Raw genomic sequence first — 26,531 nt, forward strand, 5'->3', positions numbered from 1 at the left:
GTGACATCACTGTGTATTATCCCTCTACGGTGACATCACTGTGTGTATTATCTCTGTACTGTGACATCACTGTGTGTATTATCTCTGTACTGTGACATCACTATGTATATTATCTCTGTACTGACATCACTGTGCTTATTATCTCTGTACTGTGACATCACTGTGTATATTATCCCTGCACTGTGACATCACTGTGTGTATTATCACTGTACTGTGACATCACTGTGGTCTTATACCTGTACTGTGACATCACTGTGTGTTATCTCTGGACTTTGACATCACTGTGTGTATTATCTCTGAACTGTGACATCACTGTGTGTATTATCCCTGTACTGTGACATCACTATGTGTATTATCTCTGTACTGTGACATCACTGTGTGTATTATCCCTGTACTGTGACATCACTGTGTTTACTATTTCTGTACTGTGACATCACAGTGTATTATACCTGTACTGTGACATCCCTGTGTGTATTATCCCTTTACTGTGACATCACTGAGTTTGCTATCTCTGTACTGTGACATCACTGTGTATATTATCCCTGTACTGTGACATCACTGTGTGTATTATCCCTGTACTCTGACATCACTTTGTGTATTATCCCTGTACTGTGACATCACTGTGTGTATTATGCCTGTAATGTGACATCACTTTGTGTATTATCCCTGTACTGTGACATCACTGTGTTTATTATCCCTGTACTGTGACATAACTATGTGTATTATCTCTGTACTGTGACATCACTGTGTGTATTATCCCTGTACTGTGACATCACTGTGTGTATTATCCCTGTACTGTGACATCACTGTGTGTATTATCTCTGTACTGTGACATCACTGTGTGTATTATCCCTGTGCTGTGACATCACTGTGTTTATTATCTCTGTGCTGTGACATCACAGTGTATTATCCCTGTACTGTGACATCACTGTATGTATTGTCCCTTTACTTTGACATCACTGTGTGTATTGTCCCTTTACTGTGACATCACTGTGTATTATCCCTATACTGTGACATCACTGTGTGTATTTCCCTGTACTGTGACATCACTGTGTTTACTATCTCTGTACAGTGACATCACTGTGTATTATCCCTGTCCTGTGACATCACTGTGTGTATAATCCCTGTACTGTAACATCACTGTGTGTATTATCCCTGTACTGTGACATCACTGTGTGTATTATCCCTGTACTGTGACATCACTGTGTGTATTATCCCTGTACTGTGACATCACTGTGTATTATCCCTCTACGGTGACATCACTGTGTGTATTATCTCTGTACTGTGACATCACTGTGTGTATTATCTCTGTACTGTGACATCACTATGTATATTATCTCTGTACTGACATCACTGTGCTTATTATCTTTGTACTGTGACATCACTGTGTATATTATCCCTGCACTGTGACATCACTGTGTGTATTATCTCTGTACTGTGACATCACTGTGGTCTTATACCTGTACTGTGACATCACTGTGTGTTATCTCTGGACTTTGACATCACTGTGTGTATTATCTCTGAACTGTGACATCACTGTGTGTATTATCCCTGTACTGTGACATCACTATGTGTATTATCTCTGTACTGTGACATCACTGTGTGTATTATCCCTGTACTGTGACATCACTGTGTTTACTATTTCTGTACTGTGACATCACAGTGTATTATACCTGTACTGTGACATCCCTGTGTGTATTATCCCTTTACTGTGACATCACTGAGTTTGCTATCTCTGTACTGTGACATCACTGTGTATATTATCCCTGTACTGTGACATCACTGTGTGTATTATCCCTGTACTCTGACATCACTTTGTGTATTATCCCTGTACTGTGACATCACTGTGTGTATTATGCCTGTAATGTGACATCACTTTGTGTATTATCCCTGTACTGTGACATCACTGTGTTTATTATCCCTGTACTGTGACATAACTATGTGTATTATCTCTGTACTGTGACATCACTGTGTGTATTATCCCTGTACTGTGACATCACTGTGTGTATTATCCCTGTACTGTGACATCACTGTGTGTATTATCTCTGTACTGTGACATCACTGTGTGTATTATCCCTGTGCTGTGACATCACTGTGTTTATTATCCCTGTACTGTGACATAACTATGTGTATTATCTCTGTACTGTGACATCACTGTGTGTATTATCCCTGTACTGTGACATCACTGTGTGTATTATCCCTGTACTGTGACATCACTGTGTGTATTATCTCTGTACTGTGACATCACTGTGTGTATTATCCCTGTGCTGTGACATCACTGTGTTTATTATCTCTGTGCTGTGACATCACAGTGTATTATCCCTGTACTGTGACATCACTGTATGTATTGTCCCTTTACTTTGACATCACTGTGTGTATTGTCCCTTTACTGTGACATCACTGTGTATTATCCCTATACTGTGACATCACTGTGTGTATTATCCCTGTACTGTGACATCATTGTGTGTATTATCTCTGTACTGTGACATCACTGTGTGTATTATCCCTATACTGTGACATCACTGTGTGTATTATCTCTGTACTGTGACATCACTGTGGTATTATCCCTGTACTGTGACATTACTGTGTATATTATCCCTGTACTGTCACATCACTGTGTGTATTTTTCCTATACTGTGACATCACTGTGTTTATTATCTCTGTACTGTGACATCACTGTGTATATTATCCCTGTACTGTGACATCACTGTGTGTATTATCCATGTACGGTGACATCACTGTGTATTATCCCTGTACTGTGACATCACTTTGTGTATTATCCCTGTACTGTGACATCACTGTGTGTACTATCTCTGTACTGTGACATCACTGTGTGTATTATCCCTGTCCTGTGACATCACTGTGTGTATTATCCCTGTACTGTGACATCACTGTGTGTATTATCCCTGTATTGTGACATCACTGTGTTTACTATCTCTGTACTGTGACATCACTGTGTATTATCCCTGTCCTGTGACATCACTGTGTGTATTATCCCTTTACTGTGACATCACTGTGTGTATTATCCCTGTACTGTGATATCACTGTGTATTACCCTGTACTGTGACATCACTGTGTGTTTTATCCCTGTACTGTGACATCACTGTGTGTATTATCTCTGTACTGTGACATCACTGTGTGTATTATCCCTGTACTGTGACTTCACTGTGTGTATTATCCCTGTACTGTGACATCACTGTGTGTATTATCTCTGTGCTGTGACATCACTATGTACATTATCTCTGTACTGACATCACTGTGTATATTATCCCTGTACTGTGACATCACTGTGTGTATTATCTCTGTACTGTGACATCACTGTGTATTATCCCTGTACTTTGACATCACTGTGCATTATCTCTGCACAGTGACATCACTGTGTGTTCTATCTCTGTACTGTGACATCACTGTGTGTATTGTCCCTTTACTGTGACATCACTGTGTGTACTATCCCTGTACTGTGACATCACTGTGTGTATTATCCCTGTACTGTGACATCACTGTGTGTATTATCCCTGTACTGTGACATAACTATGTGTATTATCTCTGTACTGTGACATTACTGTGTGTATTATCCCTGTACTGTGACATCACTGTGTGTATTATCCCTGTACGGCGACATCACTGTGTGTATTATCCCTGTACTGTGACATCACTGTGTATTATCCCTGTACTGTGACATCACTGTGTGTATTATCCTTGTACTGTGACGTCATTGTGTGCATTATCTCTGCACTGTGACATCACTGTGTGTATTATCCCTATACTCTGACAACACTGTGTGTATTATCTCTGTATTGTGACATCTCTATGTATATTATCTCTGTACTGTGACATCACTGTGTGTATTTCCCTGTACTGTGACATCACTGTGTTTACTATCTCTGTACAGTGACATCACTGTGTATTATCCCTGTCCTGTGACATCACTGTGTGTATTATCCCTGTACTGTAACATCACTGTGTGTATTATCCCTGTACTGTGACATCACTGTGTGTATTATCCCTGTACTGTGACATCACTGTGTGTATTATCCCTGTACTGTGACATCACTGTGTGTATTATCCCTGTACTGTGACATCCCTGTGTATTATCCCTCTACGGTGACATCACTGTGTGTATTATCTCTGTACTGTGACATCACTGTGTATTATCCCTGTACTGTGACATCACTGTGTGTATTATCCTTGTACTGTGACGTCATTGTGTGCATTATCTCTGCACTGTGACATCACTGTGTGTATTATCCCTATACTCTGACATCACTGTGTGCATTATCTCTGTATTGTGACATCACTGTGTGTATTATCCCTGTACTGTGACATCACTGTGTATTATCCCTCTACGGTGACATCACTGTGTGTATTATCTCTGTACTGTGACATCACTGTGTGTATTATCTCTGTACTGTGACATCACTATGTATATTATCTCTGTACTGACATCACTGTGCTTATTATCTCTGTACTGTGACATCACTGTGTATATTATCCCTGCACTGTGACATCACTGTGTGTATTATCTCTGTACTGTGACATCACTGTGGTCTTATACCTGTACTGTGACATCACTGTGTGTTATCTCTGTACTTGGACATCACTGTGTGTATTATCTCTGTACTGTGACATCACTGTGTGTATTATCCCTGTACTGTGACATCACTATGTGTATTATCTCTGTACTGTGACATCACTGTGTGTATTATCACTGTACTGTGACATCACTGTGTTTACTATTTCTGTACTGTGACATCACAGTGTATTATACCTGTACTGTGACATCCCTCTGTGTATTATCCCTTTACTTTGACATCACTGTGTTTGCTATCTCTGTACTGTGACATCACTGTGTATATTATCCCTGTACTGTGACATCAGTGTGTATTATCCCTGTACTCTGACATCACTTTGTGTATTATCCCTGTACTGTGACATCACTGTGTGTATTATCCCTGTAATGTGACATCACTTTGTGTATCATCCCTGTACTGTGACATCACTGCGTTTATTATCTCTGTACTGTGACATCACTGTGTGTATTATCCCTGTGCTGTGACATCACTATGTATTATCCCTGTACTGTGACATCACTTTGTGTATTATCCCTGTACTGTGACATCACTGTGTGTACTATCTCTGTACTGTGACATCACTGTGTGTATTATCCCTGTCCTGTGACATCACTGTGTGCATTATCCCTGTACTGTGAAATCACTGTGTGTATTATCCCTGTATTGTGACATCACTGTGTTTACTATCTCTGTACTGTGACATCACTGTGTATTATCCCTGTCCTGTGACATCACTGTGTGTATTATCCCTTTACTGTGACATCACTGTGTGTATTTTCCCTGTACTGTGACATCACTGTGTGTATTACCCTGTACTGTGACATCACTGTGTGCTTTATCCCTGTACTGTGACATCACTGTGTGTATTATCTCTGTACTGTGACATCACTGTGTGTATTATCCCTGTACTGTGACTTCACTGTGTGTATTATCCCTGTACTGTGACATCACTGTGTGTATTATCTCTGTACTGTGACATCACTATGTATATTATCTCTGTACTGAAATCACTGTGTATATTATCCCTGTACTGTGACATCACTGTGTGTATTATCTCTGTACTGTGACATCACTGTGTATTATCCCTGTACTGTGACATCACTGTGTATTATCTCTGCACAGTGACATCACTGTGTGTTCTATCTCTGTACTGTGACATCACTGTGTGTATTGTCCCTTTACTGTGACATCACTGTGTGTGCTATCCCTGTACTGTGACATCACTGTGTGTATTATCCCTGTACTGTGACATCACTGTGTGTACTATACCTGTACTGTGACATAACTATGTGTATTATCTCTGTACTGTGACATTACTGTGTGTATTATCCCTGTACTGTGACATCACTGTGTGTATTATCCCTGTACGGTGACATCACTGTGTGCATTATCCCTGTACTGTGACATCACTGTGTATTATCCTTGTACTGTGACATCACTGTGTGTATTATCCTTGTACTGTGAAGTCATTGTGTGCATTATCTCTGCACTGTGACATCACTGTGTGTATTATCCCTATACTCTGACATCACTGTGTGTATTATCTCTGTATTGTGACATCTCTATGTATATTATCTCTGTACTGTGACATCACTGTGTGTATTTCCCTGTACTGTGACATCACTGTGTTTATTATCTCTGTACTGTGACATCACTATGTATATTATCTCTGTACTGACATCACTGTGCTTATTATCTCTGTACAGTGACATCACTGTGTATTATCCCTGTCCTGTGACATCACTGTGTGTATTATCCCTGTATTGTAACATCACTGTGTGTATTATCCCTGTACTGTGACATCACTGTGTGTATTATCCCTGTACTGTGACATCACTGTGTATTATCCCTCTACGGTGACATCACTGTGTGTATTATCTCTGTACTGTGACATCACTGTGTGTATTATCTCTGTACTGTGACATCACTATTTATATTATCTCTGTACTGACATCACTGAGCTTATTATCTCTGTACTGTGACATCACTGTGTGTATTATCTCTGTACTGTGACATCACTGTGGTCTTATACCTGTACTGTGACATCACTTTGTGTTATCTCTGTACTTTGACATCACTGTGTGTATTATCTCTGTACTGTGACATCACTGTGTGTATTATCCCTGTACTGTGACATCACTATGTGTATTATCTCTGTACTGTGACATCACTGTGTGTATTATCACTGTACTGTGACATCACTGTGTTTAATATTTCTGTACTGTGACATCACAGTGTATTATACCTGTACTGTGACATCCCTCTGTGTATTATCCCTTTACTGTGACATCACTGTGTTTGCTATCTCTGTACTGTGACATCACTGTGTATATTATCCCTGTACTGTGACATCAGTGTGTATTATCCCTGTACTCTGACATCACTTTGTGTATTATCCCTGTACTGTGACATCACTGTGTGTATTATCCCTGTAATGTGACATCACTTTGTGTATTATCCCTGTACTGTGACATCACTGTGTTTATTATCTCTGTACTGTGACATCACTGTGTGTATTATCCCTCTGCTGTGACATCACTGTGTTTATTATCTCTGTGCTGTGACATCACAGTGTATTATCCCTGTACTGTGACATCACTGTATGTATTGTCCCTTTACTGTGACATCACTGTGTGTATTGTCTCTTTACTGTGACATCACTGTGTATTATCCCTATACTGTGACATCACTGTGTGTATTATCCCTGTACTGTGACATCACTGTGTGTATTATCCCTGTACTGAGACATCACTGTGTGTATTATCTCTGTACTGTGACATCACTGTGGTATTATCCCTGTACTGTGACATGACTGTGTATATTATCCCTGTACTGTGACATCACTGTGTGTATTTTTCCTATACTGTGACATCACTGTGTGTATTATCTCTGTACTGTGACATCACAGTGTATATTATCCCTGTACTGTGACATCACTGTGTGTATTATCCATGTACGGTGACATCACTGTGTATTATCCCTGTACTGTGACATCACTTTGTGTATTATTCCTGTACTGTGACATCACTGTGTGTACTATCTCTGTACTGTGACATCACTGTGTGTATTATCCCTGTCCTGTGACATCACTGTGTGTATTATCACTGTACTGTGACATCACTGTGTGTATTATCCCTGTATTGTGACATCACTGTGCGCATAATCTCTGTACTTTGACATCACTGTGTATTATCCCTGTACTGTGACATCACTGTGTGTATTATCTATGTACTGTGAAATCACTGTGTGTATTATCCCTGCATTGTGACATCTCTGTGTGTATTATCCATATACGGTGACATCACTGTGTGTATTATCCCTGTACTGTGACATCACTGTGTATTATCCCTGTACTGTGACATCACTGTGTCTATTATCCCTGTACTGTGACATCACTGTGTGTATTATATCTGTACTGTGACATCACTGTGTGTATTATCTATATATTGTGACATCACTATGTATATTATCTCTGTGCTGTGACATCACTGTGTGTATTATCCCTGTACTGTGACATAACTATGTGTATTATCCCTGTACTGTGACATCACTGTGTGTATTATCCGTGTATTGTGACATGATTGTGTGTACTATCTCTGTACTGTGACATCACTGTATGTATTATCCCTGTCCTGTGACATCACTTTGTGAATTATCCCTGTACTGTGAGATCACTGTGTGTATTATCCCTGTATTGTGACATCACTGTGTGCATAATCTCTGTACTGTGACATCACTGTGTATTATCCCTGTACTGTGACATCACTGTGTGTATTATCTCTGTACTGTGAAATCACTGTGTGTATTATCCCTGTATTGTGACATCACTGTGTGTATTATCCCTGTACTGTGACATCACTGTGTGTATTATCCCTGTACTGTGACATCACTGTGTATTATCCCTGTACTGTGACATCACTGAGTCTATTATCCCTGTACTGTGACATCACTGTGTGTATTATCTTTGTACTGTGACATCACTGTGTGTATTATCTCTGTACTGTGATATCACTATGTATATTATCTCTGTGCTGTGACAGCACTGTGTGTATTATACCTGTACTGTGACATCACTGTGTTTACTATCTCTGTACTGTGACATCACTGTATATTATCCCTGTCCTGTGACATCACTGTGTGTATTATCCCTTTACTGTGACATCACTGTGTGTATTATCCCTGTACTGTGACATCACTGTGTGTATTACCCTGTACTGTGACATCACTGTGTGTTTTATCCCTGTACTGTGACATCACTGTGTGTATTATCTCTGTACTGTGACATCACTGTGTGTATTATCCCTGTACTGTGACTTCACTGTGTGTATTATCCCAGTACTGTGACATCACTGTGTGTATTATCTCTGTACTGTGACATCACTATGTAGATTATCTCTGTACTGACATCACTGTGTATATTATCCCTGTACTGTGACATCACTGTGTGTATTATCTCTGTAATGTGACATCACTGTGTATTATCCCTGTACTGTGACATCACTGTGTATTATCTCTGCACAGTGACATCACTGTGTGTACTATCTCTGTACTGTGACATCACTGTGTGTATTATCTGTGTACTGTGACATCACTGTGTGTATTATCTCTGTACTGTGACATCACTGTGTGTACTATCCCTGTACTGTGACATCACTGTGTGTATTATCCCTGTACTGTGACATCACTGTGTCTATTATCCCTGTACTGTGACATAACTATGTGTATTATCTCTGTACTGTGACATTACTGTGTGTATTATCCCTGTACTGTGACATCACTGTGTGTATTATCCCTGTAATGTGACATCACTGTGTAATATCCCTCTACGGTGACATCACTGTGTGTATTATCTCTGTACTGTGACATCACTATGTATATTATCTCTGTACTGACATCACTGTGCTTATTATCTCTGTACTGTGACATCACTGTGTCTATTATCCCTGCACTGTGACATCACTGTGTGTATTATCTCTGTACTGTGACATCACTGTGGTCTTATACCTGTACTGTGACATCACTGTGTGTTATCTCTGTACTTTGACATCACTGTGTGTATTATCTCTGTACTATGACATCACTGTGTGTATTATCCCTGTACTGTGACATCACTATGTGTATTATCTCTGTACTGTGACATCACTGTGTGTATTATCCCTGTACTGTGACATCACTGTGTTTACTATCTCTGTACTGTGACATCACTGTGTATTATCCCTGTACTGTGACATCACTGTGTGTATTATCTATGTACTGTGAAATCACTGTGTTTATTATCCCTGCATTGCGACATCTCTGTGTGTATTATCCATATACGGTGACATCACTGTGTGTATTATCCCTGTACTGTGACATCACTGTGTATTATCCCTGTACTGTGACATCACTGTGTCTATTATCCCTGTGCTGTGACATCACTGTGTGTATTATATCTGTACTGTGACATCACTGTGTGTATTTTCTATATATTGTGACATCACTATGTATATTATCTCTGTGCTGTGACATCACTGTGTGTATTATCCCTGTACTGTGACATAACTATGTGTATTATCCCTGTACTGTGACATCACTGTGTGTATTATCCGTGTATTGTGACATGATTGTGTGTACTATCTCTGTACTGTGACATCACTGTATGTATTATCCCTGTCCTGTGACATCACTTTGTGTATTATCCCTGTACTGTGAGATCACTGTGTGTATTATCCCTGTATTGTGACATCACTGTGTGCATAATCTCTGTACTGTGACATCACTGTGTATTATCCCTGTACTGTGACATCACTGTGTGTATTATCTCTGTACTGTGAAATCACTGTGTGTATTATCCCTGTATTGTGACATCACTGTGTGTATTATCCCTGTACTGTGACATCACTGTGTGTATTATCCCTGTACTGTGACATCACTGTGTATTATCCCTGTACTGTGACATCACTGAGTCTATTATCCCTGTACTGTGACATCACTGTGTGTATTATCTCTGTACTGTGACATCACTGTGTGTATTATCTCTGTACTGTGATATCACTATGTATATTATCTCTGTGCTGTGACAGCACTGTGTGTATTATACCTGTACTGTGACATCACTGTGTTTACTATCTCTGTACTGTGACATCACTGTATATTATCCCTGTCCTGTGACATCACTGTGTGTATTATCCCTTTACTGTGACATCACTGTGTGTATTATCCCTGTACTGTGACATCACTGTGTGTATTACCCTGTACTGTGACATCACTGTGTGTTTTATCCCTGTACTGTGACATCACTGTGTGTATTATCTCTGTACTGTGACATCACTGTGTGTATTATCCCTGTACTGTGACTTCACTGTGTGTATTATCCCAGTACTGTGACATCACTGTGTGTATTATCTCTGTACTGTGACATCACTATGTAGATTATCTCTGTACTGACATCACTGTGTATATTATCCCTGTACTGTGACATCACTGTGTGTATTATCTCTGTACTGTGACATCACTGTGTATTATCCCTGTACTGTGACATCACTGTGTATTATCTCTGCACAGTGACATCACTGTGTGTACTATCTCTGTACTGTGACATCACTGTGTGTATTATCCCTGTACTGTGACATCACTGTGTGTATTATCTTTGTACTGTGACATCACTGTGTGTACTATCCCTGTACTGTGACATCACTGTGTGTATTATCCCTGTACTGTGACATCACTGTGTGTATTATCCCTGTACTGTGACATAACTATGTGTATTATCTCTGTACTGTGACATTACTGTGTGTATTATCCCTGTACTGTGACATCACTGTGTGTATTATCCCTGTAATGTGACATCACTGTGTATTATCCCTCTACGGTGACATCACTGTGTGTATTATCTCTGTACTGTGACATCACTATGTATATTATCTCTGTACTGACATCACTGTGCTTATTATCTCTGTACTGTGACATTACTGTGTCTATTATCCCTGCACTGTGATATCACTGTGTGTATTATCTCTGTACTGTGACATCACTGTGGTCTTATACCTGTACTGTGACATCACTTTGTGTTATCTCTGTACTTTGACATCACTGTGTGTATTATCTCTGTACTATGACATCACTGTGTGTATTATCCCTGTACTGTGACATCACTATGTGTATTATCTCTGTACTGTGACATCACTGTGTGTATTATCCCTGTACTGTGACATCACTGTGTTTACTATCTCTGTACTGTGACATCACAGTGTATTATACCTGTACTGTGACATCCCTGTGTGTATTATCCCTTTACTGTGACATCACTGTGTTTGCTATCTCTGTACTGTGACATCACTGTGTATATTATCCCTGTACTGTGACATCACTGTGTGTATTATCCCTGTACTCTGACATCACTTTGTGTATTATCCCTGTACTGTGACATCACTGTGTGTATTATCCCTGTAATGTGACATCACTTTGTGTACTATCCCTGTACTGTGACATCACTGTGTTTATTATTCCTGTTCTGTGACATAACTATGTGGATTATCTCTGTACTGTGACATCACTGTGTGTATTATCCCTGTACTGTGACATCACTGTGTGTATTATCCCTGTACTGTGACATCACTGTGTGTATTATCTCTGTATTGTGACATCACTGTGTGTATTATCCCTGTGCTGTGACATCACTGTGTTTACTATCTCTGTGCTGTGACATCACAGTGTATTATCCCCATACTGTGACATCACTGTATGTATTGTCCCTTTACTGTGACATCACTGTGTGTATTGTCCCTTTATTGTGACATCACTGTGTATTATCCCTATACTGTGACATCACGGTGTGTATTATCCCTGTACTGTGACATCATTGTGTGTATTATCTCTGTACTGTGACATCACTGTGGTATTATCCCTGTACTGTGACATCACTGTGTATATTATCCATGTACTGTGACATCACTGTGTTTATTTTTCCTATACTGTGACATCACTGTGTGTATTATCCCTGTACGGTGACATCACTTTGTGTCTTATCCCTGTACTGTGACATCACTGTGTGTACTATGTCTGTACTGTGACATCACTGTGCGTATTATCCATGTACGGTGACATCACTTTGTGTATTATCTCTGTACTGTGACATCACTTTGTGTCTTATCCCTGTACTGTGACTTCACTGTGTGTACTATCTCTGTACTGTGACATCACTGTGTGTATTATCCCTGTCCTGTGACATCACTGTGTGTATTATCCCTGTACTGTGACATCACTGTGTGTATTATCCCTGTATTGTGACATCACTGTGTGCATAATATCTGTACTGTGACATATCTGTGTATTATCCCTGTACTGTGACATCACTGTGTGTATTATCTATGTGCTGTGAAATCACTGTGTGTATTATCCCTGCATTGTGACATCTCTGTGTGTATTATCCATATACGGTGAGATCACTGTGTGTATTATCCCTGTACTGTGACATCACTGTGTCTATTATACCTGTACTGTGACATCACTGTGTGTATTATATCTGTACTGTGACATCACTGTGTGTATTATCTATATATTGTGACATCACTATGTATATTATCTCTGTACTGTGACATCACTGTGTGTATTATCCTTGTACTGTGACATCACTGTGTGTATTATCCCTGTACTGTGACATCACTGTGTGTATTATCCCTGTACTGTGAAATCACTGTGTGTATTATATCTGTACTGTGACATCACTGTGTGTATTATCTCTGTACTGTGACATCACTGTGTGTCTTATCCCTGTACTGTGACATCATTGTGTGTATTATCCCTGTTCTGTGACATCACTGTGTGTATTATCCCTGTACTGTGACATCACTGTGTGTATTATCCCTGTACTGTCACATCACTGTGTATATTATCCCTGTATTGTGACATCACTGTGTGCATAATCTCTGTACTGTGACATCACTGTGTATTATCCCTGTACTGTGACATCACTGTGTGCATTATCTATGTACTGTGAAATCACTGTGTGTATTATCCCTGCATTGTGACATCTCTGTGTGTATTATCCATATACGGTGACATCACTGTGTGTATTATCCCTGTACTGTGACATCACTGTGTCTATTATCCCTGTACTGTGACATCACTGTGTGTATTATATCTGTACTATGACATCACTGTGTGTATTATCTATATATTGTGACATCACTATGTATATTATCTCTGTACTGTGACATCACTGTGTGTATTATCCTTGTACTGTGACATCATTGTGTGTATTATCCCTGTACTGTGACATCACTGTGTGTATTATCCCTGTACTGTGACATCACTGTGTATTATCCCTGTACTGTGACATCACTGTGTGAATTATATCTGTACTGTGACATCACTGTGTGTATTATCTCTGTACTGTGACATCACTGTGTGTATTATCTCTGTACTGTGACATCACTATGTATATTATCTCTGTACTGACATCACTGTGTTTATTATGTCTGTACAGTGACATCACTGTGTATATTATCCCTGTACTGTGACATCACTGTATGCATTATCTCTGTACTGTGACATCACTGTGGTCTTATCCCTGTACTGTGACATCACTGTGTGTATTATATCTGTACTGGGACATCACTGTGTGTATTATCCCTGTACTGTGATATCACTGTGTATTATCCCTATACGGTGACATCACTGTGTGTATTACCTCTGTACTGTGACATCACTGTGTGTGTTATCTCTGTACTGTGACATCACTATGTATATTATCTCTGTACTGACATCACTGTGTTTATTATGTCTGTACAGTGACATGACTGTGTATATTATCCCTGTACTGTGACATCACTGTATGCATTATCTCTGTACTGTGACATCACTGTGGTCTTATCCCTGTACTGTGACATCACTGTGTGTATTATATCTGTACTGGGACATCACTGTGTGTATTATCTCTGTACTGTGACATCACTGTGTGTATTATCCCTGTACTGTGACATCAATGTGTGTATTATATCTGTACTGTGACATCACTGTGTGTATTATCTATATATTGTGACATCACTATGTATATTATCTCTGTACTGTGACATCACTGTGTGTATTATCCTTGTACTGTGACATCACTGTGTATTATCCCTGTACTGTGACATCACTGTGTGTATTATCCCTGTACTGTGACATCATTGTGTGTATTATCCCTGTACTGTGACATCACTGTGTGTATTATCCCTGTACTGTAACATCACTTTGTGTATTATATCTGTACTGTGACATCACTGTGTGTATTATCTCTGTACTGTGACATCACTGTGTGTATTATCCCTGTACTGTGACATCACTGTGTGTATTATCCTTGTACTGTGACATCACTGTGTGTATTATCCCTGTACTGTGATATCACTGTGTGTATTATCCCTGTACTGTGACATCACTGTGTATTATCCCTATACGGTGACATCACTGTGTGTATTACCTCTGTACTGTGACATCACTGTGTGTATTATCTCTGTACTGTGACATCACTATGTATATTATCTCTGTACTAACATCACTGTTTATTATCTCTGTACTGTGACATCACTGTGTATATTATCCATGTACTGTGACATCACTGTGTGCATTATCTCTGTTCTGTGACATCACTGTGGTCTTATCCCTGTACTGTGACATCACTGAGTGTATTATCTCTGTACTGTGACATCACTGTGTCTATTATCTCTGTACTGTGACATCACTGTGTGTGTTATCTTTGTACTGTGACATCACTATGTGTATTATCTCTGTACTGTGACATCACTGTGTGTGTTATCCCTGTACTGTGACATCACTGTGTTTACTATCTCTGTACTGTGACATCACAGTGTATTATACCTGTACTGGTACATCCCTGTGTGTATTATCCCTTTACTGTGACATCACTGTGTTTACTCTCTCTGTACTGTGACATCACTGTGTATATTATCCCTGTACTGTGACATCACTGTGTGTATTATCCCTGTACTGTGACATCACTTTGTGTATTATCCCTGTAATGTGACATAACTATGTGTATTATCTCTGTACTGTGACGTCACTGTGTGTATTATCCCTGTATTGTGACATCACTGTGTGTATTACCCTGTCCTGTGACATCACTTTTTGTATTATCCCTGTACTGTGACATCACTGTGTGTATTATCCCTGTACGTTGACATCACTGTGTGTATTATCCCTGTACTGTGACATCACTGTGTATTATCCCTGTACTGTGACATCACTGTATGTATTATCCCTGTACTGTGACATCATTGAGTGTATTATCTCTGTACGGTGACATCACTGTGTGTATTATCCCTATACTGTGACATCACTGTGTGTTTTATCCCTGTACTGTGACATCACTGTGTGTGTTATCTCTGTACTGTGACATCACTGTGTGTATTATCCCTGTGCTGTGACATCACTGTGTTTACTATCTCTGTGCTTTGACATCACAGTGTATTATCCCTGTACTGTGACATCACTGTGTGTATTATCCCTGTGCTGTGACATCACTGTGTTTACTATCTCTGTGCTTTGACATCACAGTGTATTATCCCTGTACTGTGACATCACTGTGTGTATTATCCCTGTACGGTGACATCACTGTGTGTATTATCCCTGTACTGTGACATCACTGTGTATTATCCCTGTACTGTGACATCACTGTGTGTATTATCCCTGTACTGTAATATCACTGTGTATTATCTCTGTACAGTGACATCACTGTGGGTATTATCTCTGTACTGTGACATCACTGTGTGTATTATCCCTGTACTGTGACATCACTGTGTGTGTTATCTCTGTACTGTGACATCACTGTGTGTATTATCCCTGTGCTGTGACATCACTGTGTTTACTATCTCTGTGCTTTGACATCACAGTGTATTATCCCTGTACTGTGACATCACTGTGTGTATTGTCCCTGTACTGTGACATCACTGTGGTCTTATCCCTGTACTGTGACATCACTGTGTGTATTTTATCTGTACTGGGACATCACTGTGTTTATTATGTCTGTACAGTGACATCACTGTGTATATTATCCCTGTACTGTGACATCACTGTGTGCATTATCTCTGTACTGTGACATCACTGTGGTCTTATCCCTGTACTGTGACATCACTGTGTGTATTATATCTGTACTGGGACATCACTGTGTGTATTATCTCTGTACTGTGACATCACTGTGTGTATTATCCCTGTATTGTGACATCACTGTGTGTATTATATCTGTACTGTGACATCACTGTGTGTATTATCCTTGTACTGTGACATCACTGTGTATTATCCCTGTACTGTGACATCAGTGTGTATTATCCCTGTACTGTGACATCACTGTGTGTATTATCCCTGTACTGTGACATCACTGTGTGTATTATCCCTGTATTGTGACATCACTGTGTGCATAATCTCTGTACTGTGACATCACTGTGTATTATCCCTGTACTGTGACATCACTGTGTGCATTATCTATGTACTGTGAAATCACTGTGTGTATTATCCCTGCATTGTGACATCTCTGTGTGTATTATCCATATACGGTGACATCACTGTGTGTATTATCCCTGTACTGTGACATCACTGTGTCTATTATCCCTGTACTGTGACATCACTGTGTGTATTATATCTGTACTATGACATCACTGTGTGTATTATCTATATATTGTGACATCACTATGTATATTATCTCTGTACTGTGACATCACTGTGTGTATTATCCTTGTACTGTGACATCATTGTGTGTATTATCCTTGTACTGTGACATCACTGTGTGTATTATCCCTGTACTGTGACGTCACTGTGTGTATTATCCCTGTACTGTGACATCACTGTGTGTATTATATCTGTACTGTGACATCACTGTGTGTATTATCTCTGTACTGTGACATCACTGTGTGTCTTATCCCTGTACTGTGACATCATTGTGTGTATTATCCCTGTTCTGTGACATCACTGTGTGTATTATCCCTGTACTGTGACATCACTGTGTATTATCCCTGTACTGTGACATCACTGTGTATTATCCCTATACGGTGACATCACTGTGTGTATTACCTCTGTACTGTGACATCACTGTGTGTATTATCTCTGTACTGTGACATCACTATGTATATTATCTCTGTACTGACATCACTTTGTTTATTATGTCTGTACAGTGATATCACTGTGTATATTATCCCTGTACTGTGACATCACTGTGTGCATTATCTCTGTACAGTGACATCACTGTGGTCTTATCCCTGTACTGTGACATCACTGTGCGTATTTTCTCTGCACTTTGAAATCACTGTGTGTATTATCCCTGTATTGTGACATCACTGTGTGTATTATCCCTGCACTGTGACATCACTGTGTGTATTATCTCTGTACTGTGACATCACTGTGTTTTACCCCTGTACTGTGACATCACTGTGTGTATTATCCCTGTACTGTGACATCACTGTGTGTATTATCTCTGTACTGTGACATCACTGTGTGTATTATCCCTGTACTGTGACATCACTGTGTGTATTATCCCTGTACTGTGACAACACTGTGTATTATCCCTATACGGTGACATCACTGCTTGTATTATGCCTGTACGGTGACATCACTGTGTGTATTATCTCTGTACTGTGACATAACTGTATGTATTATCTCTGTACTGTGACATCACTGTGTATATTAACCCTGTACTGTGACATCACTGTGGTCTTATCCCTGTACTGTTACATCACTGTGTATTATCTCTGTACAGTGACATCACTGTGTGTATTATCTCTGTACTGTGGCATCACTGTGTGTATTATCCTTGTACTGTAACATCACAGTGTGTATTATCTCTGTACTGTGACATCACTGTGTGTATTATCCCTGAGCTGTGACATCACTGTGTTTACTATCTCTGTGCTGTGACATCACAGTGTTATATCCCTGTACTGTGACATCACTGTGTGTATTGTCCCTTTACTGTGACATCACTGTGTTTACTATCTCTGTACTGTGACATCACTGTGTATATTATTACTGTACTGTGACATCACTGTGTGTATTATCCCAGTACTGTGACATCACTGTGTGTATTATCCATGTACTGTGACATCACTGTGTGTATTATCCCTGTACTGTGAAATCACTGTGTGTATTATCTCTGTACTGTGACATCACTGTGTGTATTATCCCTGTACGGTGACATCACTGTGTGTATTATCCCTGTACTGTGACATCACAGTGTGTATTATCCCTGTACTGTGACATCACTGTGTGTATTATCCCTGTATTGTGACATCATTGTGTGCATTATCTCTCTGCTGTGACATCACTGTGTGTATTATCCCTATACTCTGACATCACTGTGTGTATTATCTCTGCACTGTGACATCTCTATGTATATTATCTCTGTACCGTGACATCACTGTGTGTATTTCCCTGTACTGTGACATCACTCTGTTTACTATCTCTGTCCTGTGACATCACTGTGCATTATCCCTGTATTGTGACATCACTGTGTGTATTATTCCTGTGCTGTGACATCACTGTGTTTACTATCTCTGTGCTTTGACATCACAGTGTATTATCCCTGTACTGTGACATCACTGTGTGTATTATCCCTGTACGGTGACATCACTGTGTGTATTATCCCTGTACTGTGACATCACTGTGTATTATCCCTGTACTGTGACATCACTGTGTGTATTATCCCAGTACTGTGACATCACTGTGTGTATTATCTCTGTGCTGTGACATCACTGTGTGTATTATCCCTATACCCTGACATCACTGTGTGTATTATCCCTGTACTGTATCATCACTGTGTGTATTATCCCTGTACTGTGACATCACTGTGTGTATTTTCCCTGTACTGTGACATCACTGTGTATATTATTCCTGTACTGTAACATCACTGTGTGTATTATCCCTGTACTGTGACATCTCTGTGTGTATTATCCCTGTACTGTGACATCACTGTGTATTATCCCTATACGGTGACATCACTGTGTGTATTATCTCTGTACTGTGACATCACTGTGTGTATTATCTCTGTACTGTGACATCACTGAGTTTGTTATCTCTGTACTGACATCACTGAGTTTATTATCTCTGTACTGTGACATCACTGTGTATATTATCCCTGTACTGTGACATCACTGTGTGCATTATCTCTGTACTGTGACCTCACTGTGGTCTTATCCCTGTACTGTGACATCACTGTGTGTATTATCTCTGTACTGTGACATCACTGTGTGTATTATCTCTGTACTGTGACATCACTGTGTGTCTTATCCCTGTACTGTGACATCATTGTGTGTATTATCCCTGTTCTGTGACATCACTGTGTGTATTATCCCTGTACTGTGACATCACTGTGTATTATCCCTGTACTGTGACATCACTGTGTATTATCCCTATACGGTGACATCACTGTGTGTATTAACTCTGTACTGTGACATCACTGTGTGTATTATCTCTGTACTGTGACATCACTATGTATATTATCTCTGTACTGACATCACTTTGTTTATTATGTCTGTACAGTGATATCACTGTGTATATTATCCCTGTACTGTGACATCACTGTGTGCATTATCTCTGTACAGTGACATCACTGTGGTCTTATCCCTGTACTGTGACATCACTGTGTGTATTATATCTGTACTGGGACATCACTGTGTGTATTATCTCTGTACTGTGACATCACTGTGTGTATTATCCCTGTACTGTGACATCACTGTGTGTATTATATCTGTACTGTGACATCACTGTGTGTATTATCTATATATTTTGACATCACTATGTATATTATCTCTGTACTGTGACATCACTGTGTGTATTATCCTTGTACTGTGACATCACTGTGTATTATCCCTGTACTGTGACATCACTGTGTGTATTATCACTGTACTGTGACATCATTGTGTGTATTATCCCTGTACTGTGACATCACTGTGTGTATTATCCCTGTACTGTAACATCACTGTGTGTATTATATCTGTACTGTGACATCACTGTGTGTATTATCTCTGTACTGTGACATCACTGTGTGTATTGTCCCTGTACTGTGACATCACTGTGTGTATTATCCTTGTACTGTGACATCACTGTGTGTATTATCCCTGTACTGTGACATCACTGTGTGTATTATCCCTGTACTGTGACATCACTGTGTATTATCCCTATACGGTGACATCACTGTGTGTATTACCTCTGTACTGTGACATCACTGTGTGTATTATCTCTGTACTGTGACATCACTATGTATATTATCTCTGTACTGACATCACTCTGTTTATTATCTCTGTACTGTGACATCACTGTGTATATTATCCATGTACTGTGACATCACTGTGTGCATTATCTCTGTTCTATGACATCACTGTGGTCTTATCCCAGTACTGTGACATCACTGAGTGCATTATCTCTGTACTGTGACATCACTGTGTGTATTATCTCTGTACTGTGACATCACTGTGTGTGTTATCTTTGTACTGTGACATCACTATGTGTATTATCTCTGTACTGTGACATCACTGTGTGTATTATCCCTGTACTGTGACATCACTGTGTTTACTATCTCTGTACTGTGACATCACAGTGTATTATACCTGTATTGGGACATCCCTGTGTGTATTATCCCTTTACTGTGACATCACTGTGTTTACTCTCTCTGTACTGTGACATCACTGTGTATATTATCCCTGTACTGTGACATCACTGTGTGTATTATCCCTGTACTGTGACATCACTTTGTGTATTATCCCTGTAATGTGACATAACTATGTGTATTATCTCTGTACTGTGACGTCACTGTGTGTATTATCCCTGTATGGTGACATCACTGTTTGTATTATCCCTGTACTGTGACATAACTGTGTATTATCCCTGTACTGTGACATCACTGTGTGTATTATCCCTGTATTGTGACATCATTGTGTGTACTATCTCTGTACTGTGACATAACTGTGTGTATTACCCTGTCCTGTGACATCACGTTTTGTATTATCCCTGTACTGTGACATCACTGTGTGTATTATCCCTGTTTTGTGACATCACTGTGTGCATAATCTCTGTACTGTGACATCACTGTGTATTATCCCTGTACTGTGACATCACTGTGTGTATTATCTCTGTACTGTGAAATCACTGTGCGTATTATCTCTGCACTGTGAAATCACTGTGTGTATTATCCCTGTATTGTGACATCACTGTGTGTATTATCCCTGTACTGTGACATCACTGTGTGTATTATCTCTGTACTGTGACATCACTGTGTGTATTACCCCTGTACTGTGACATCACTGTGTGTATTATCCCTGTACTGTGACATCACTGTGTGTATTATCTCTGTACTGTGACATCACTGTGTGTATTATCCCTGTACTGTGACATTACTGTGTGTATTATCCCTGTACTGTGACAACACTGTGTATTATCCCTATACGGTGACATCACTGTTTGTATTATCCCTGTACGGTGACATCACTGTGTGTATTATCTCTTTACTGTGACATAACTGTATGTATTATCTCTGTACTGTGACATCACTGTGTATATTAACCCTGTACTGTGACATCACTGTGGTCTTATCCCTGTACTGTTACATCACTGTGTATTATCTCTGTACAGTGACATCACTGTGTGTATTATCTCTGTACTGTGGCATCACTGTGTGTATTATCCTTGTACTGTAACATCACAGTGTGTATTATCTCTGTACTGTGACATCACTGTGTGTATTATCCCTGTGCTGTGACATCACTGTGTTTACTATCTCTGTGCTGTGACATCACAGTGTTATATCCCTGTACTGTGACATCACTGTGTGTATTGTCCCTTTACTGTGACATCACTGTGTTTACTATCTCTGTACTGTGACATCACTGTGTATATTATTACTGTACTGTGACATCACTGTGTGTATTATCCCAGTACTGTGACATCACTGTGTGTATTATCCATGTACTGTGACATCACTGTGTGTATTATCCCTGTACTGTGACATCACAGTGTGTATTATCCCTGTACTGTGACATCACTGTGTGTATTATCCCTGTATTGTGACATCATTGTGTGCATTATCTCTCTGCTGTGACATCACTGTGTGTATTATCCCTATACTCTGACATCACTGTGTGTATTATCTCTGTACTGTGACATCTCTATGTATATTATCTCTGTACTGTGACATCACTGCGTGTATTTCCCTGTACTGTGACATCACTCTGTTTACTATCTCTGTACTGTGACATCACTGTGTATTATCCCTGTACTGTGACATCACTGTGTGTATTATTCCTGTGCTGTGACATCACTGTGTTTACTATCTCTGTGCTTTGACATCACAGTGTATTATCCCTGTACTGTGACATCACTGTGTGTATTATCCCTGTACGGTGACATCACTGTGTATTATCCCTGTACTGTGACATCACTGTGTATTATCCCTGTACTGTGACATCACTGTGTGTATTATCCCAGTACTGTGACATCACTGTGTGTATTATCTCTGTGCTGTGACATCACTGTGTGTATTATCCCTATACTCTGACATCACTGTGTGTATTATCCCTGTACTGTATCATCACTGTGTGTATTATCCCTGTACTGTGACATCACTGTGTGTATTTTCCCTGTACTGTGACATCACTGTGTGTATTATTCCTGTACTGTGACATCACTGTGTGTATTATCCCTGTACTGTGACATCACTGTGTGTATTATCCCTGTACTGTGAGATCACTGTGTATTATCCCTATACGGTGACATCACTGTGTGTATTATCTCTGTACTGTGACATCACTGTGTGTATTATCTCTGTACTGTGACATCACTGAGTTTATTATCTCTGTACTGACATCACTGAGTTTATTATCTCTGTACTGTGACATCACTGTGTATATTATCCCTGTACTGTGACATCACTGTGTGCATTATCTCTGTACTGTGACATCACTGTGGTCTTATCCCTGTACTGTGACATCACTGTGTGTATTATCTCTGTACTGTGACATCACTGTGTGTATTATCTTTGTACTGTGACATCACTATTTGTATTATCTCTGTACTGTGACATCACTGTGTGTATTATCCCTGTACTGTGACATCACTGTGTTTACTATCACTGTACTGTGACATCACTGTGTTTACTATCTCTGTACTGTGACATCACAGTGTATTATACCTGTACTGGGACTTCCCTGTGTGTATTATCCCTTTACTGTGACATCACTGTGTTTACTATCTCTGTACTGTGACATCACTGTGTATATTATCCCTGTACTGTGACATCACTGTGTGTATTATCCCTGTACTGTGACATCACTTTGTGTATTATCCCTGTACTGTGACATCACTGTGTGTATTATCCCTGTACTGTGACATCACTGTGTGTATTATCCCTGTACTGTGACATAACTATGTGTATTATCTTTGTACTGTGACATCACTGTGTGTATTATCACTGTACTGTGACATCACTGTGTGTATTATCCCTGTACGGTGACATCACTGTGTGTATTATCCCTGTACTGTGACATCACTGTGTATTATCCCTGTACTGTGACTTCACTGTGTGTATTATCCCTGTACTGTGACATCATTGAGTGTATTATCTCTGTACGGTGACATCACTGTGTGTATTATCCCTATACTGTGACATCACTGTGTGTATTATCCCTGTCCTGTGACATCACTTTGTGTTATCTCTGTACTGTGACATCACTGTGTGTATTATCCCTGTGCTGTGACATCACTGTGTTTAGTATCTCTGTGCTTTGACATCACAGTGTATTATCCCTGTACTGTGACATCACTGTGTGTATTATCCCTGTGCTGTGACATCACTGTGTTTACTATCTCTGTGCTTTGACATCACAGTGTATTATCCCTGTACTGTGACATCACTGTGTGTATTATCCCTGTACTGTGACATCACTGTGTGTATTATCCCTGTACTGTAATATTACTGTGTATTATCTCTGTACAGTGACATCACTGTGGGTATTATCTCTGTACTGTGACATCACTGTGTGTATTATCCCTGTACTGTGACATCACTGTGTGTGTTATCTCTGTACTGTGACATCACTGTGTGTATTATCCCTGTGCTGTGACATCACTGTGTTTACTATCTCTGTGCTTTGACATCACAGTGTATTATCCCTGTACTGTGACATCACTGTGTGTATTGTCCCTTTAATGTGACATCACTGTGTTTACTATCTCTGTACTGTGACATCACTGTGTATATTATCCCTGTACTGTGACATCATTGTGTGTATTATCCCTGTACTGTGACATCACTGTGTGTATTATCTCTGTGCTGTGACATCACTGTGGTATTATCCCTGTACTGTGACATCACTGTGTATTATCTCTGTACTGTGACATCACTGTGTGTATTATGTCTGTACTGTGACATCACTGTGTGTATTATCCCTGTACTGTAACATCACTGTGTGTATTATCTCTGTACTGTGACATCACTGTGTGTATTATCCCTGTGCTGTGACATCACTGTGTTAACTATCTCTGTACTGTGACATCACAGTGTATTATCCCTGTACTGTGACATCAATGTGTGTATTATCCCCGTACGGTGACATAACTGTGTGTATTATCCCTGTACTGTGACATCACTGTGTATTATCCCTGCACTGTGACATCACTGTGTGTATTATCCCTGTACTGTGACATCATTGTGTGCATTATCTCTGTACTGTGACATCACTGTGTGTATTATCCCTATACTGTGGCATCACTGTGTGTATTATCTCTGTACTGTGACATCACTGTGTATTATCTCTGTACTTTGACATCACTGTGTGTATTATCTCTGTACTGTGACATCACTGTGTGTATTATCCCTGTACTGTGACATCACTGTGTGTATTATCTCTGGAGTGTGACCTCACTGTGTGTATTATTCCTGTGCTGTGACATCACTGTGTTTACTATCTCTGTGCTGTGACATCACAGTGTATTATCCCTGTTCTGTGACATCACTGTATGTATTGTTCCTTTACTGTGACATCACTGTGTTTACTATCTCTGAACTGTGACATCACTCTGTATATTATCCCTGTACTGTGACATCACTGTGTGTATTATCCCTGTACTTTGACATCACTGTGTATTATCTCTTTGCTGTGACATCACTGTGGTATTATCCCTCTTCTGTTACATCACTGTGTATTATCTCTGTACTGTGACATCACTGTGTGTATTATGTCTGTACAGTGACATCACTGTGTGTATTATCCCTGTACTGTGACATCACTGTGTGTATTATCTCTGTACTGTGACATCACTGTGTGTATTATCCCTGTGCTGTGACATCACTGTGTTTACTATCTCTGTACTGTGACATCACAGTGTATTGTCCCTGTACTGTGACATCACTGTGTGTATTATCTCTGTACTGTGACATCACTGTGTGTATTATCCCTGTACTGTGACATCACTGTGTATTATTCCTGTCCTGTGACATCACTGTGTATTATCCCTGTACTGTGACATCTGTGTATATTATCCCTCTACTGTGACATCATTGTGTACATTATCCCTGTACTGTGACATCACTGTGTGTATTATCCCTGTACTCTGACATCACTGTGTGTATTATCTCTGTACTGTGACATCACTGTGTGTATTATCGCTATACTGTGACATCACTGTGTATATTATCCCAGTACTGTGACATCACTGTGTATATTATCCCTGTACTGTGACATCACTGTGTGTATTATCTCTGTACTGTGACATCACTGTGTGTATTATCCCAGTACTGTGACATCACTATGTTTATTATCCCTGTAATGTGACATCACTGTGTGTATTATCTCTTTACTGTGACATCACTGTGGTATTATCAATGTACTGTGACATCACTGTGTATTATCTCTGTACAGTGACATCACTGTGTGTATTATCTCTGTGCTGTGACATCACAGTGTATTATCCCTGTACTGTGACATCACTGTGTGTGTTGTCCCTTTA

This window comes from Phyllobates terribilis, unplaced genomic scaffold, assembly GCF_046119375.1.
Source record: "Phyllobates terribilis strain yellow unplaced genomic scaffold, ASM4611937v1 Scaffold_1__5_contigs__length_1240528914, whole genome shotgun sequence".
NCBI lineage: Eukaryota > Metazoa > Chordata > Amphibia > Anura > Dendrobatidae > Phyllobates > Phyllobates terribilis.